Below are 17,241 nucleotides of genomic sequence, written 5' to 3' on the forward strand. Positions count from 1 at the left end.
TGAGCCCCAGACTTTGCCTCAGACCCTAGGACTGAGCCTTCCCCAGTTTAAAGCAGCATGGGTAGGCTCCCAGGGACCCACACTCCAGTCTAGTATCTGCTGGTACAGGCTGAGCTTCCAGGAACATTCAGATGCCAGGCCAGTTCCTACAACTCCAGGCTCCAGGCCTGTTCAGTGAACCACTGGCCCAAGGCTACAGATCATCCCCAGTTCCAGTTTGGCCAAGTGGTCCAAGGCTTCAGGCTGCCCCTGAATGATGCCTCCCCACAGGCTGTCTCTAGGGCCACCCTCAGCATTAAGTTGATCCCCATGGTCCCAGCCTTCAGGGCAACCCCAGTACCAGGCCAGGCCCTGCAACTCCAGGTTCCAGGCTAATTTGAGATTCCAGCCCAGCCCAGAGCCAAGTTAGTTCACACAATATCAACCTTCAGGCCCACTCCAACACTAGGTCAGCACCTATGACCTCTGGTACCAGGTCAGCACCTGCACACACAGGTTCTAGGTCTGCCCACTGCCAGACTGGTCCCTGTGGCTCCACGTTCCTGAACAGTCCCTTTGGCTCCTGCTCAAGCAAACCTAGAATTTTGACATGCTCCATCTGACCCAGGATCCAGGCTTATCCCAGTGGATCTTAGCACTGGTCCATCCTCCAAGGACTTAGGCTCCAGACTGGCTCTCATTGTCCCAGAAATTTGGCCAGCTTTAACTGACCGAGGCTCCAGGCTGACCCCCTCAATCTCAGCCATTATTTTAGCTCCTGTGGCTTTAAACTCCAGCACCTGTGAGCTCAGATTCTAGGCCAGCACTGGTAGACTCAAGCTCCATGTCTGTTCCAGCACTAGGCCAGTTCCAAGCTCCATGCCTGTCCCAGGCTCTGGTATATCCAGGATCTAGGCCTGCTCTGACAGAACTAAGGTCCAGACCCAGCCTTGTGGACCCTGTTGCCAGGCTAGCCTCCACAGACTGAAGTTCCAGAATTACGTCTGCAGACTCATGCTCCAGGCTAGCTCCTGTGGACCCAGAACCCAGGCCCACTCCTTCATACTCAATCTTCAAGCCCATTCCAGCGGACTTAGTCTCCAGGCCCATCCCAGTACCTAGCCAGCTCCTGCATACTTAGGCTAAAGGACGCACCCAGTGTCAGGTCAGCTCCTATGATCCCAGGCTTTAGTGTGGCCTCAACAGACCCAGGCTCTAGGCTTGCCTTCACAGACCCAGGCTCCAGTGCCATCTCCATAAATCAAATCAACAGATCTACCTCAGTGAATTCAGGCTCCAGATCTAACCCCACGAACCCAGCTCACGTACCCACTGACCCAGGTACTAGACCAGTCTACCCAGGGACTCTAACGGCAACCCTTTCCATAGACCATTCCAGGTTGCCTGCCCTGAATTTCTGGACAGGCAGGCTGATTTTGAGATTTCCCAGAAAAAAGTCCAGTCTCCAAAGATTGAAATAAATCTCTACTTTTTCAACCATTTAGATACCAATGCATAGCCACAGTGATCAGAACAATCAGAGAAACGTCTATGACACCAACAAAGGAAAAACAAAACACCAAAGCCACTCCTAAAGAAATAGGGATTCATGAGCTGTCTGACAAATAACTCAAACTAACTGTTTCTAAGAAAGCTCAGGAAAACTCAATAAAATAAAGATAAACAATTTAACAAAGGCAAGAAAACAGCAAATCAAATTAATAAATTTAACAGATTGAGATTATTTTTTAAAAATAAACAAAAATTTTGCAGATGAAAAACAATGAAGGAAATGAAAAATGCAACAGAGATGGTCAATAGCAGAATTGATCAAGCAGAAGGAAGAATCTGTGAACTCAAAGATAAGTTATTTGAAAATACACAGAGAACAAGGAAAACAATGGAATAAAAAAGAGTGAAGAAAGCTTATGGGATTTATGGGAAAATGAAAAGAGCCAATGTTTGCATTATAAGAACATGAAAGAAGAAAAAAGAGACCACAAAATTAAATAAATAAATAAAATGTAAAGAAATAATAACAGAATACTTCCCAAATGTGGAGATGACAGGAAGGTCAAGGGTCTCCAGTAAAATTTAACCCAAACAAGGCTCTACAAAGACATATAATCAAACTATCAAACTCAAATGTATTCTGTATTCAAGAAGAGAAATTAAGCATATCACATATGAAGGAGTTACAACAAGGCTAGCAGAAACCAGCCTCGGTTAGAAGTGAAACCTTACAGGTTTCATGTCTCAGATGAAGTCTTACAGGCCAAAAGAAAATGGGATAATAGATTCAACTGCCAAAGGAAAAGAAAAAAAAGTGTACCCAGAATATTATAACTGTAAAAGCTGTCCTTCTGAAACAGAGAGAAAGAATTTCACAGACAAACAAAAGCTGAAGGAGTTGATCACCACCAGATCTGTCTTGCAAGAAATGTTAAAGAGAGTTCTTCAAGCTAAAAGAAAAAGGCACTAAATAGTAACATGAAAACATATGGAAGTATAAAGCTATCTGGTGAAAGTACACAGTCAAATTCAAAATATTCTAATGCTATAATGGTACTGTGTAAATCAAATATATTTAAGATAATACGTTAGGAGAAAAAATTACTACCAATAATAATAGCTACTATAACTTTTAAAGAACATACAATGTAAAAAAACTGTAAATGGTGAAATCAAAAACATAAGATGTTAGGGGAAGCGAAGTAAAAATGTTGGGTTTTTTAATGTAATTAAATTTAAGTAGTTATCAACTTAAAATAGCCTGTTATAACTGTAAGATGTTTTATGTAAGTCTCATGGTAACTACAAAGCAAAAACTTACAGTAGATACAAAAAAATAAAAGTAAGGAATTAAAGCATAACACTAGAGAAAATCACCTAATTATAAAGAAAGAAAAAGATCTACAAAATATCCAGAAAACCTACAACAAAATAGCACTAGTAAGTACTTACATAGCAGTAATTCACTTGAAGGCAAATGTTGCAAATGCTTTGTCACTTCACACGTGAAGGTTGTTCTTACTTTTTCTACAACAACTCTGTCTTTAAGGGAAAAAATAAACCAACAATAAAATAATTACTTTATCCAAGACGTTAACTCACTTAGAGTTTCCTAACAATGCTAAGTAACTTCACTCTGTGTATTGTTAGGTTTATTCTGGTTTTATCTAGTACATATTTGGTATATTTAAGTAATGAAGTATAACTGCTATGCATGCTTATTTCCAAACCATCAAGTAAACTATTGTTTCTACTGTAAAGAAACAGATTTTCATTTTGTGCATTTGAAAAATATGTATGAGCAATTATCTAGCTACATAAAAATCACCTCACTTCTTTATGCAATAAAAAAGCAGTGCTATCAATTTATTAACAAAAGAAATGGAATCAATGATAACTGAGAAAACATCCTCCCTTGAAGTTGACTACATTCACTGTAGTAAGCAAAGCATCCTTTGATTCTGATGAATGGGTTTTGCAGCCTTTTCATGACTGTGAAATATACAATCTGTAATGATGCTGTGAGGTACTTCTTTCTTAGCAATCAATTCTGGGATTTACCCAAGCTTAGCAAGGACATCATTGGTGTAGATCCACCCATATGTGACAATGTGTTTTTATGCTTTTAACAGAAGTCTTTGATAAGCTTGAACACATCATTGTCTTTTCTTTTTGGATGCAATGGTTCATAACACAAGCCTTTGTCTGTGATCACTTTCTCTTTTATAAAGTACACAAACACTGACAGCTGAATGCAGTGATCAGCTGTTGTTGTCTCATCGGGTTGAATACCCAAGCACAAGGAACAAATCTTGATGTATTCTATAACCTGCTGCAAGAGATGCTTGCTAGTTTTATTAACTCTAACAAATCATTCCATTTGACAGTAAAACATTGGGAAGTTGTTTTGTTTTGTTTTTAAATGTACAAGTTACAATACTATTTTTTTATTTTATCAATGTTTTAACTATAGTAAAACCTTCCCCCACATCACCCCGACTCAGAGAGACGATAGATAGGTAGATAGATAGATAGATAGATAGATAGATAGATAGATAGATAAAACTTGTGACTAATGCATTAATGCATATTCTTATACTTGCATGAAAAGAACCCAGTTCAAGCTGGCATTGAAAAAAAGAATAACTTTATGAGCTCATGTAATTGAAAGTCCAGATGTGAGTATGATTTCAGACTTGGCTGGATCCAGGGGCTCTTCCATATATTTAAGGTATGGCTGTCTTTTATACTCTGTTCTCCTCCATATTTTTGTTTTCAGTATAAAAATATTTTCTACATATTTTTGTCTCCCCACCAACTAGTAGGTGAAGATATATATCCTCTGATTTTTAAGTTTAGCAGAAAATTATATCTCCCTCTAAAATTAAGAAAAAATAAAGGTAGAGTTTAGCCTTGGAGACTCAGTGACTCAGAATGGCTCAGTCTGGGTGATCTCAGTGTCCCTAAATAAAACTCTGAGGCCTGGTTGGCCAAGCCTGGTCACATACTCAACTCCTGACAGTAAACTTGGAGTCAGCTTCAACATACCCAGAAAGACTAAAGAAGATGTCTCCAGAATCAGGGTACTCTTACTTGAAGAAAAGAGATTGGATGCTGAGCACATAGAAACACCAAATATCATATTATAAATACAATATAAATATAATATTCCTATACTTTCCAAGCACCTCTCTAATAACCAATTCTCAAGTGCTCTCAATATTTTACTGTCATATCGTGATCTGGTAGATTTCACCATGCGGAGGTCATATCCAACTCCATTCCCAAATCGTATTTCAGTTCATGCAGTGTCTGTGGCTTGAGATAGACGTTATAAAATAATTTGTTGTACGGTGCACATTAAAGTCGTTGAGCTCTGTCCATTTTAAGTCATCCGTGTGTGACCATTACCAACAAACACAGTCTTGCAATTTGGATTTTTTCAACATGACATGGGCAAATACTCACAGACAGAAGCACAACGGCATGAGTTTTCGTTCATTGCTTTCTTTGTTTTTGTGGGACTGCTCTCTTTTCAACTCACATAGTCAACATCTAACTAAATTCAAGGAACAAGTTTTCACAGTCAAATCATCATATTGGTGAACATCAAGGAAAACATTATAATGTGGAAGAACAGATTTAACCATGACTATGGAATTAACTCGAGTAACTTCTTTCAACTTAGCTCACCACTGTAGAATCCTTGCTAGAGTCGCCATGGTACTAAAAACGCCAGCACAAGTTTTATCTTGACACAGCCAGTACTGGTGAATTGTACGCCTTACATTAGCTGTTTCAGCTTAATTTACGTATTTAGTGATTTGACTTTTAAACAAATCACACGTGTCTCCCATTCCAAGACAAAACCGCTTCTCCTCTTGCTTACCAAGCATTGTTTCACATGCTGAAAGGCAAAGGTATTCATGCCACAGTGTTGTGTGAAATGAAAGCTATAGACTGGAAAGTCCGGTATACAACAGCCTCCACCAGAAGTACCCAGTGTGTACTATGCAAATACAGCAATATAATAAGAAAAATAGAAATGTCACTTTCTGCCTCTCATGAGTTTCATCTTGCTCTTCCTTATTTCATCTGTACCAAAACCATGCATTTCTCACCTACTTACACATCAATTTCTGCTGGACACTCATGAATCCAAACCATGCATTCCACTTTACTCTCTCATGAAATCAAAGAATCTCTGCACTGAATAATGTCTGTCAGGTCACTTGATTGTGTATTTAAATCACCAATAGAAGATTCCCAAAAAGTAAACTATCTCAGAGTCTCTGCTTTATAATGGGAGAGGTATTTGAAGTAGTCCAAATCACAGGGGCTGGGGGCTAGCACCTCTAAACCCAGCTTCCTCATATAAATGGGTGATTTTGATAATTTACTTACCTCCTCTAAGACCCAATGTCATCATATGGAAATAATAATAGAAATAATGGGGTGAGGCCGGGCCCGGTGGCTCACGCCTGTAATCCCAGCACTTTGGGAGGCCAAGGCGGGTGGATCACGAGGTCAAGAGATTGAGACCATCCTGGTCAACATGGTGAAACCCCGTCTCTACTAAAAATACAAAAAATTAGCTGGGCATGGTGGCACGTGCCTGTAATCCCAGCTACTCAGGAGGCTGAGGCAGGAGAATTGCCTGAACCCAGGAGGCGGAGGTTGCGGTGAGCCGAGATCGCACTGTTGCACTCCAGCCTGGGTAACAAGAGCGAAACTCCGTCTCAAAAAAAAAAAAAAAAAAAAGAAAAAGGAAAAGAAATAATGGGGTGAACCTCCTGGGATATGAGCAGGAAATTCATGAGGCAGTGCCTATATGGTTTAACACAAATCTAGATTTATGTGGTAGAAGCTCAATAACTGATAATATTTATGTATCTATTTATATGTGCATATTTATATTTCCATTTTCAATGAAGTTTCATTTAATGATATAGCTTCTACACACCGAAAAAATGTAATCAGGATAAAATCACACATAATTTCTTTGATGAGAAGCAAATTTTATTGAATTTTGGGTTCTTGCCTTTAAGCTTTTATACACTGAACATTTTTCTTTTCCATAGCTGAGATCATATTATGTATCTATTTTAGAAACACATTTTTAATATTATAACATAACTAATTCTCCATGTTACTAAAAATACTGCACAAACATTACTAATGATTAACTTTTCACCATTCAGTCTTACTCCAATTTAATTAACAATGCCCCTGTTTTTGAACATTGAGGACAGACATATTTTTCAAGCAACATTTGCATAAACATGAGAACTATCTATATTGACATAGGGTTTGTTGGAAAGGAAACAGGGTAATATACACCTAATATAATCAGGCAAAAAAAAGAGATATTGGATAAGATACAACAAAAAGGTTTTCTTTTAGTTCTTCATTATATTTATATGACTATTAATACTGTTACCAATAATAACACTTATGTAAGTGCCTACTATGTGCCAGTCATGCTGCATTATTTAATTTTGTCATGCCAAAAGATTCATGGGGTGGATTTTATAGAAGAGGAAGCTGAAGCATAAGAGATGTAAGCCAAGCTCCTGTAACTAGTGACTGAGTCAGAATTTGAATCTAAATATGTCTGCCTAAAATGTCCTTGTCTTTTCACAAAATCAGGTGGCCAGACTACTTTGGTCTGCCCATGATTCTCACTCTGGGGTCAGGTGGATTCCTTGACAGATGTTATAAAAGAACAAACAAATAAAGGAAATTTTTTTTTAAGAAGGTAATGCAGCTAAACTCCATGTGGCAGTTTGTCCAAGGTGATTGTGGTGATCCCATTCCCTTTGCCAGTGGTAAATCTGATTGATAATGGGCATGTGACCTGATTTGGGCAAATAAGTTTTGAGATTTCTTTTGAGAAGCAGCAGAGGGGGTAGAATTCTGGGAAACATTTCTTCATGAAAAACAGAACCAGTAATTAATGATCCCTCTTCTTCCTCTTAACGTTTTTGTCTTGGCTTAACATCTGGAACGCTGCAAAATCGAAATCATTGATCCTGGGTTGACGATGAAGTTAGCACAAAGAATGTCAATGGGGAGACATCATACAAATGTGAGTCAGGAAAGATCTGTGGACTTGATATTATAGAAGATAATGAATTTCCTTATTGGTTAAGTCTATTTTGAGGCAAGTCATCTGTTACTTGTTACTAAAGGCATTCTATCTGACTTCAAGAGGATCCTTAGTGGCCTAAGATCCTTAACTCTATCTATCAATGCATTACACTTATTAAATGTGTAATGATTTTGACCACATTTCTATTTTCCTTTTTCTTTTTTTCTTTCTTTTTTTTTTGAGACAGAGTCTCGCTCTGTCGCCCAGGCTGGAGTGCAGTGGCATGATCTTGGCTCACTACGACCTCTGCCTCCCGGGTTCAAGTGATTCTCCTGCCTCAGCCTCCTGAGTAGCTGGGATTACAGGCACACACCACCACTCCCTGCTAATTTTTTTGTATTTTTAATAGAGACAGGGTTTCACCACGTTGGTCAGGCTTGTCTCAAACTCCTGACCTTGTGATCGACCCACCTCAGCCTCCCAAAGTGCTGGGATTACAGGTGTGAGCCACTGCACCCGGCCACATTTCTACATCTATCATCCAAAGAGAAATGCATAACTTACCCTTAAGGGTTTTGAACAAACACCATTATTCCATTTAAATAATGAAAATCTAAAACCTACAAAAACTAAGTAACTTGAAGAAAGTGGCTTAAATAAGTATTTGCATCAGAATTGCAAAACAGTACCCTGACACCAGAGTGCACATTTTCATGTGAATTCATACAGAAACTCACATTTGGATGCTGCGATATAGTAGCCTCAGCAATTTTATGCTCATTATTCCACTTGATCTTTGATATCAAATCTACTACTTTGCAAATGCAGTTTTATTGTGTCCGTTCTTAAATGTATTGCAGTCCAAGAAGGCATGTGAACTTTTCAAGGTGACATAGCAAGGAAAGAGAAATAGGCAAGACCCACTGATCTGGAATGAATGTTTGTGATGTCCTCCCAGATTCATTTGTTGAAACTTTGCCCATCCATGTGATGGTATTAGGGAGTTGGATTTCAGGAGATAATTAGGATTAGATGAGATCATGAAGGTGGAGTCTTCATGAATGGGATTAGTCTTCTTATAGTAGTCAGAACTGAGCTTACTTCTCTCTCTCTGCTCTCAGACCAGTGAAAATCCAATGAGAAATCTGCAGTCTGCATTTGGAAGAGGACCCCCACTAGAATCTGAGCATGCTCACACCATGATGTTGGACTTGCAGCTTCCAAAACTGTGAGAAATGTATTTCTGTTGTTTTTAAGCCATTCGCTCTACAATATTTTTGTTACAGCAGTCCAAACTGACTAGGATGCCTACTATAATGGATAAAAACAGATTAGCTATAGCAAAACAGTATTGTTCACCATGCAATGCTCTTTATTTCAGTCTCTTTCATAGTGAAGTTAAGGTTATGTGGCTAGTTCTGGCCAATGGTTATGAGTAAAATTGGTATGAATTATTCTTGGCCTGAGCTAGTTAGGAAAGGATATAATTTCTTTGTGGCCTCTTAGATGTTTTCCATTATTTTCATGGCTGGAAATGAAGAGCCCCACAATACCAGAGTTGCTGGAATAAAGCAGCCAAGGCATAGATGTCCCAATTGATGATGGATGAGAGTTTCAAACCTCAATCCTGCATAGGATGAAATGACAAGATCCCCAAACATACATGCAAGCTAACATGAGTATACAAGCTAAAATTAACTCTGATATGTTCAGCCACTGAAATTTCAGGTGTTTGTGTTACCACAGCACATATATTCTAACTAATTCAGCTGCTAGAATGTCGATAGCTGGTTGGTTTAACAGGTACCTAAGGAGAGGTTTCATTTAACTGTTGAGTACCTGGTAGACCATTTCAACATATAACATCTTTCTAGGTTTTCAGCTTCTATTTTAAAGTCCTCAGATACAAAGTACTGGCACTTTTTAAAGCTCTTTCTTTACTTTCTTTTACGTGGGTGAATAGTTGCTTTATTTATTATGCAGTTGGTGGTGGCTATGGAGAATTTTTCTTCAGTATGCTTCAGATTTATAGAGCTGGGCTGCCCTTTTATTAGGCAATATATTCAGTTTGGCATTCTTAGGTGCCTAGAGAATTTGGCATAGATATACTTTTATCATAAAAAAAATCTCATAATGATTATTATTAGCATACCCTGTTGTTTATCAAGCCCAAGTGAAAAAAAAATGCATATGTAGTTTTGAGAGCCTAAGTCTTTGGGTCTTTGAGTAGAATAAAGTATAGCATAAATATTCCTGAGGCTTGGTGAATATACTAGCCAAAAAATTGCATGAGCTACTAAAATTACAAATAGAGCATTGCTGCTGGTATCCTTGAAACTAAGGTTTCCCTACTGTACAATGGATTTAACACACATGAATTTCCCTATTATACCTCCAGGGCATAGCTGCAATTTACTTGACTCTTGAAAGCATCAAATCCCTACTGACTGCTCCTGGGGAAAAGAGAAAAGCTCAATCTTTCACCCCTAACATTGCAGAGCCTGAGGAAACATTGGCAGTCACCTAGTCAGAACTCCATAAATTACAGTCAAGAAAAAAAAGAACCAAGAGAATGGGAAATAATTGTCAAAAGGTGGCAAAGATAGTTAAGATCTAGCCCAATATTTTTCTCTATCTTATGTCTTCTTCTAGATCTCAAAAAAAAGAAGCAACAGACCACTTCATGCATCCTTCCTCCTGCTTCCAAAAGCAACAGTCATCTTGTTCCATTTCTTGGACTTAACAATACAAAAACACAGTCTTTCAGGCTGGGCATGATCTCTCTGTATCAGTTAATCCTACCATTTGTTGAATACCTGCCCAATGGTCGAAACTAAACTACAGATTTTTTTTTTTTTAATTCTTATAACAATCCCATGAGATGGATGTCACCATATTAGAAAGTCCAGAAAAATTAAGTGATTAGTCCTGAGTAAACAGAAAGCAAGAGATAAAGACAGAATTCAGAGTCAGATCCCTCCTCTCCAGTGTTCCTATACAACACTCCTCAGGAACAAAGCAAAGCATCATTATCCCCATTTTACAGAAAGATAGCTGAGTCAAAAAAATGTTAAGAAAATCATTTTAAATATTACATTAGCTCAGTGACTGAGCTGGAACAAAGTATACCAAAATTTCCAATGATCAGAGATTATTTTTTGCTCCTAGCTAACCCATTGTTCTCTGTGTGGAATTTAATGGCATATGAAGTGAAGAATGGAATGAGTATGGTCAGAAATACATGTTGTTCTCCTTTTACACTTTCATTTTTCCAGATAAAATGAAATGTCTACATAGTATGTGTATCTCACCACTTAGAACATATCAAAGAGTACTTTATATATATATAAAGATAGAGAGGAGGTCATCTGGCACACAACAGCATTCATAGAGGCTTTGCTATTGTCAGTGGAAAGAGGACTGTAACCACAAGATCCAGGCAAGATCCAGACATGAAGACGAAAGATGCCCTGAGACCTCAAGCCATGTGATCTGCCTAATAGGAATCTATAAGCATCACTTTTCAGCAGAACACCTGTGTTCTTATAAATTATTTTTTTCAGAACTTACTTAATTCTGGGAAAAAGGTGTTTGACCCAAAGTCATAGATTTAGATAATGAATGATCTTAAAAAGTAGCAAGTCTGCTATCTCATTTTGCAGATGAGAAAGCTGTGATTTCAGAGAGGGGCTGTAGCTTGTCGAAGGCCTTGCAGGTCGATTTGTGATAAAGTACAAACCAGACAAATGGTTATCAGGAGTTTCATATCATGGCCAGCTGCTGAATGACTGAAAACCTGGATATATACTTTATAAACAATGTCATGGTGCTGTGGAGCAAAGAAAGTCGAACTGCAGAAAAAAAAAGAAGAGTGTGATGGTAAATTGAAGCCAAAGGCAGAGGAAAAGAATGAAAGGTAATAATAAAATAATGAAATTTACTCTGTATTCAGTTAGCCAGCATTTATTCGTCACTTCCTCTGTGGGAAAGCATAGCCCTATGCTCAGGGCAGTGAGAGGACAAAGTGATTACCTTGATTCTGTCTTTAAGGAACTCATGTTCTCTTATGGGCATCTACCTAGTCACAAAGGTTGGAAGAGATACATTTTGGAAGAGTAGTACAGATAAATTGGTTTAGAGAATCAGAGAAGGAACAGATGTCAGAGATGATCAATCATTGTCAGCCTACTAAACTGCAAGGAAATCTGCTCATAATTTAGGGGAGGGTCTTGTGGTGTTAGAGTTCCTGGAATTTCTCCAGCTTGGGAAGACACAGTAAAAAAAATACAGAGCAGCTGTTTTAAAATAAAAAAGAAAGTGTTGATCCTTCTCTTCACCACCCCACCCTCCATTCATATATCTCCCTCAGACTCCCCTTGCATATTCTTTTTCCATTCAAGCCTGCCTTTTGAGTTCACCATAACTCAATTTCACATTTATTGATGTCTACTGTCTGTCTGCTGACCACAGAAGAGGCTACTTTATGTGCATCTCATCAACTACTCACCACATAGTAGACACATGATGTAACTAACTCCATTTACATATGGAAAAATTGGTATAGAGACTTTAAGTTGTTTGCCAAAATTCACACAGCTAGAATGCATTGGAACCTGGATTTCAATCTTGAAACCAAAGCTCCAACTATGAAAGATAAGACAATGATCAACTGGACTACAATAAAATAAAAAAGTATATGCATAGAATACATCATTAAATCTATCTGTAAACTTATCCAAATGATAAATATAGCTTAAACATTCACCTTAACATCTTAAATATAGCTTAAACATCATCTATATATCTATTTACCTAGATGAGACAGTAAGACAGACAGACACACACACACACACACACACACACACACACACACACACACACAGAGAGAGAGAGAAAGGCAAAGAGAGATAATTTACATCTTAAATTACATTTATTGATTTCCATACATGATTACTAGATGCTGGAGACATGAAGACACTATTCTCAAAAAGTCCTGCCATATAAGGCAAGTCAATTTCCCCTTCTTGGGCTTCAGAAAAAAAAAAAAAAATCTGATTAAAATGAAGAAATATGCAACAAATTAAATTAAATATGTAGATGTCAGCTTGAAAAATTTCTGCTTGCAAATTCCAGGTTCAGTATTTTACTAGCTTCTGAACAAGTAACTTCATCACTCTGTAACAGTTTTATCATCAACAAAATAGGAAAACATTAGTAAATATCTTACATGGCTGTGCAAGCATTAAATAAAATCGTGTATTTAAAATACTCAGTACATTGCTGTTAAAAAAAACACAACCTCAAACTGTGTTATTCCTTCACTGTCATACCAACATAAAAATCATCAATACAGATGACTTCTGTTAACAAATGGGGGGTGGGGAGGAGTTCTTGCCACCACCAGGGTTCATTCTGTAGCAGGAATCAACTGATTGTCTTCCAGTTCAATTCTGAAACTGTCTACATGGATGGTGTCAGATCTCACAGGTTGAGGGGTCAGTCTCAAGACACCCACCCTTTTAGACACCAGGTCTCTGGAACTTCTGAATGACAGGCTACAAGTAGGTGTTCTCACAACCCCTTCTTTGGGTTTGATTAATTTGCTGGAGAAGCTCACAGAACTCAGGGAAACACACTTACCAATTTGTTATAAAGTATATGACAAAGGATACAGATGAGGAAATGCTTAGGGCATGGTATCGGGGGAGCGCATAGAGCTTCCATGCCCTCCCTGGGTGCACCACCTTCCCAGAACCCCCAAGCGTTTAGCGATCCAGAAGCTCTTGAACCCTGTCTTCTCAGGTTTTTATATAGGCTTCATTATATAGACATGGTCAACAACCATGCAGAAATGCCACTGGACAAAAAGCACATGATCTAAACCCAGCGAGGCCAGACAGATTTTTCTAGGCATCTCTGTCTAGCATTCCTTCCTCTAGTGTGTGGAGCAAGACACTCTCTGAAATGAGCCTCTTTTGACCCACAGTTGGATTACAGACTATCCTGGGCTGGTGGAAGAAGGAAAAGAGAAAACTGGAAAAAGAGATTCTGTTTCCTGATGCCTGCTTCTGAGGTCTAGAGGCAACCTCATATTATAACAAGGGCTATGGGAGTTATGAACTTACTTTTGGACATGAATTTAAGAAAGGACAGGCATATAAGAGTTTTGTAGAAGTAGAAGCCTCACCACCAGTGAGAGAAGAAAGCAAAAATTCAAAATACTTCAGGAACAATAACCAGTTGCATATGTGCTAACTACCTAAAGAAATTCATACAAGAGATTGAGAAAAACTAAAGAAAATTAAAACCTAAAGTAAATTGAAATGTTGTCCCTGATTCTGATGAGCTTGAAGAGCTGGCACTGGCTCCTTCTTAGAGAGTGGGTATCTCTTTAAATGCCCACTTCCTCAGAGATTTCTTGACCTCCCTGAAAAGATGAAGTCTTCTTGTTAAAAGGATTTGAGGAACCCCACAGTTCTCCTTCACACTGTCCGCTGTCTAAGACCCTGTACTTCACTCTGATATCATCAGTCTTCTTAGATAATGTGCAATCATTTTGAATGGTCTCTGCTTTCTGTCTCTATCACCGAATGGTAAATCATATGGGGGAAGAGACATATCCCTTGTTTACGATTTGCCCTCATCTTGCCCACAACAGTACCTGGCACAAGTGGCAAATAAAATAAGGTGAGAATAAGCATGAGAGTGATTGTTAGGAAATGAGAGGGAGAGGAGAGATACAGAAATGTGGAGAATGAGGGATGCTGGGGTTTCACGCTAACCTTCTAAATCCAGGTTTAGAGCTTTTCCTTTTATTGCACCAGATTCCTTCCTTCTCTCCTATTTTCCACAATTTTTAAACTTTTGCTTGTTTGTTTGTTTGAGACAGAGTCTTGCTCTGTTGCCCAGGCTGGAGAGCAGTGATGAAGTCACAGTTTACTGCAGGCTTGACCTCCCAGGCTCAAGAGATCCTCCCAAGTAACTGGGAGTACAGGCGTGCACCGCCGCACCCAGCTAATTTTTGTATTTTTGGTAGAGATGGGGTTTCACCATGTTACCCAGGGTGGTATCAAACTCCTGAACTCAAGCCATCTGCCTGCTTCTGCCTCCCAAATTGCTGGGATTATAGGTATGAGGTGCCGTATCCTACCATTTAAACCTTTATTTTTTAAAATAAATAAACTAGATGTGGGGCTGGCCATTTTAAAAGGTCTCGGGGAAGCTTTTTATACTGGCTGGCTTGATGCATAATTTGACTCACACATCAAATGTAGGCAATGGAGAACCTGGGGTACTGTAGTCATCAGCTCACTTTTATTTTTTATTCTTTTATTTTGTTTTATTTTTTGAGTCAGGGTTTCACCATGTTGGCCAGGCTGATCTCAAACTCCTGACCTTGTGATCTGCCTGCTTCGGCCTCCCAAAGTGCTGAGATTGCAGGCATAAGCCACCATGCCCAGCCTCTTTCTTTCTTTTTAAAAATGCGTTGTAGATATCAGAACAAGCCCAGGTGGCAGGGCTACTTCCACGGCCAAACATCCAGCTCCTCATTCTACAAAGTAACTGATCCTTCTTGTACTTCTTCCCTTAAGTCAACAAAAAAGAAAGAGGCAGCTTCTTCTCTCTTCCTATTTTCATTTAATCCCAGGCTCAGGGCAAAAATCCCTCTCCCTCCACCCCAACACACACATATGTCTTCATTTAAACTAAGACTTGAGGTCTACTAAATACCCCACTAAATACAGCAGCACACAGGATGGAGAGCTTTTAAATCCTATTATAGTTCATTTTAATGTAAATTTAGTGATCACTAAGAGGTGCCCCAAAGGCGGTGGCTCTGATCCCTGCTACAACTGCCTTCCCCAGGCATCTTGGAAAAATAAACAGAAAGAAACAAGGTCCACATTTTCCATGTCTGTTAACTTTCCCACATGTGGCAACTACCTAGGTTACTGTAATAAGAAACTGTTATAATTAAGCCCTTTTCTCCCCCTGCCATACTGATGCTGAGTCTGCAGGGAGCGATAAGAAAGTTCTGTTCTACTGGATGTTTTGACATTGTCTTTTGAAATGCACAGCTATAGAATATAAAACCTTTTTTTATTTGGGTTGTGGGAGATTGAAAATTGTATAAGCAATTATATGTGAATTGGAAATGCAATCTTAAATGTTGAACAAAGGGTACATTTTCTCCTAATTCCAATGAAGCTATAATTTTCTAATGGATTCCCATGATTCAAACATATATAAAGCGAAAAATTAAAAAATAAAAAACCTTCACTCTTTCAGTTGGTTTTAAGACCCCAGTATACAGAGAAACTTTATAACAGCATGGGAGTCTATAATCCCCCAGCAGGAGGATTATAAATTTGCAATGAGGGAACTCCTTAATCTTGCACTTACATAACTACACATTTTTAAGATTTAAATGGTACAAATCAAAAAAATGAAGATCATTTTGTTCTTTTCTAAAGGGTACTCATAGATAAATGATGACTGGTTAGAGCCTATTGAACGTTTGAAACATTTGTAGAATGTAATTTATTCATACCAAATACATCAGAAAAGTAACTCTAGTGTTAAATTACAGCATGAAGAAATTAAAAGGCAAAAGTGGGCTTAAATGGATGCTCTGAGGTTTGTAGAAAATGTTAAAAGGGTTCAAATGTTCGTAATGTGAAAGTAAATATTTGGGCATATTGCAGGAAGGTTTCTCCCAGTGTAAGATAATAAAGTTTTTCATGGGATATGTTAGAAAGAAAAAACTGTTTAGTCTAGTTCATTTAATTTCCATATGCTTCATTAATAAATGATTATACCCCAAAGATGATGCTGTTACTTCCTTTTTTCTTATTCAACTCTATCTAATTCCCCCATAAAGTTTATTCTCCAGCAAATAAAACAATCTTTATTTTCCTTTTCCTTACTGATTTTTCTGCATTTAGCCGAAATTTCACTGGATCAATAAGGCACATATTCTTGGGAACTTGAGGACAAGAGGCTAATAAGGAGTGCATGGTTGATAGGATCTAGGAAAACATCGACACTGCAGTCATCTGGCCCTAATTCCTTCCCGTTGTTACAAGAGTCATAGGCATAAAGAAGGAAAAGACAGGTCAAATGTCACTTGGCAAATTCATGACTTCAGCCTTAAACTTAGTATGCTGAGCAGGGTTTAATGGATGATTTATCCACCCACCTTGACCTCCCAAAGTTCTGAGATTACAGGCGTGAGCCGCTGCGCCCAGGCCCTATCATAGACTCGCTTTTAGTTGTGCCCAAATAAGGCACAACTGGGGGAGAAAAGCGCTTTGCTTGGCGACAGCTAATGTCAGTCATCTTGATGAGGTTAACAGATTTAAGATCTACAACATCACTTCAAGGGTGGAAGTGGTGATTTTAACAGACTACACTCTTTGAACGTGAGTCTGCTTCAGTCATGGGTCACCTTAATCCTTCCCTAAATTGAGGAGTCACTATCCTAATGTTTGCTTTTCCCAGGCATATCTTTTTGCGATGGTTTGAAATTGTCCAGTCTATCATTGATGGGCATTTGGGTTGGTTGCAAGTCTTTGCTATTGTTGCCACCACTAACATACATGTGCATGTGTCTTTATAATAGAACAATTTGTAATCCTTTGAATATATACCCAGTAATG

Source organism: Aotus nancymaae, unplaced genomic scaffold (genome assembly GCF_030222135.1).
Source record: "Aotus nancymaae isolate 86718 unplaced genomic scaffold, 86718_ANA_hifiasm-v0.15.2.pri h1tg000030l, whole genome shotgun sequence".
NCBI lineage: Eukaryota > Metazoa > Chordata > Mammalia > Primates > Aotidae > Aotus > Aotus nancymaae.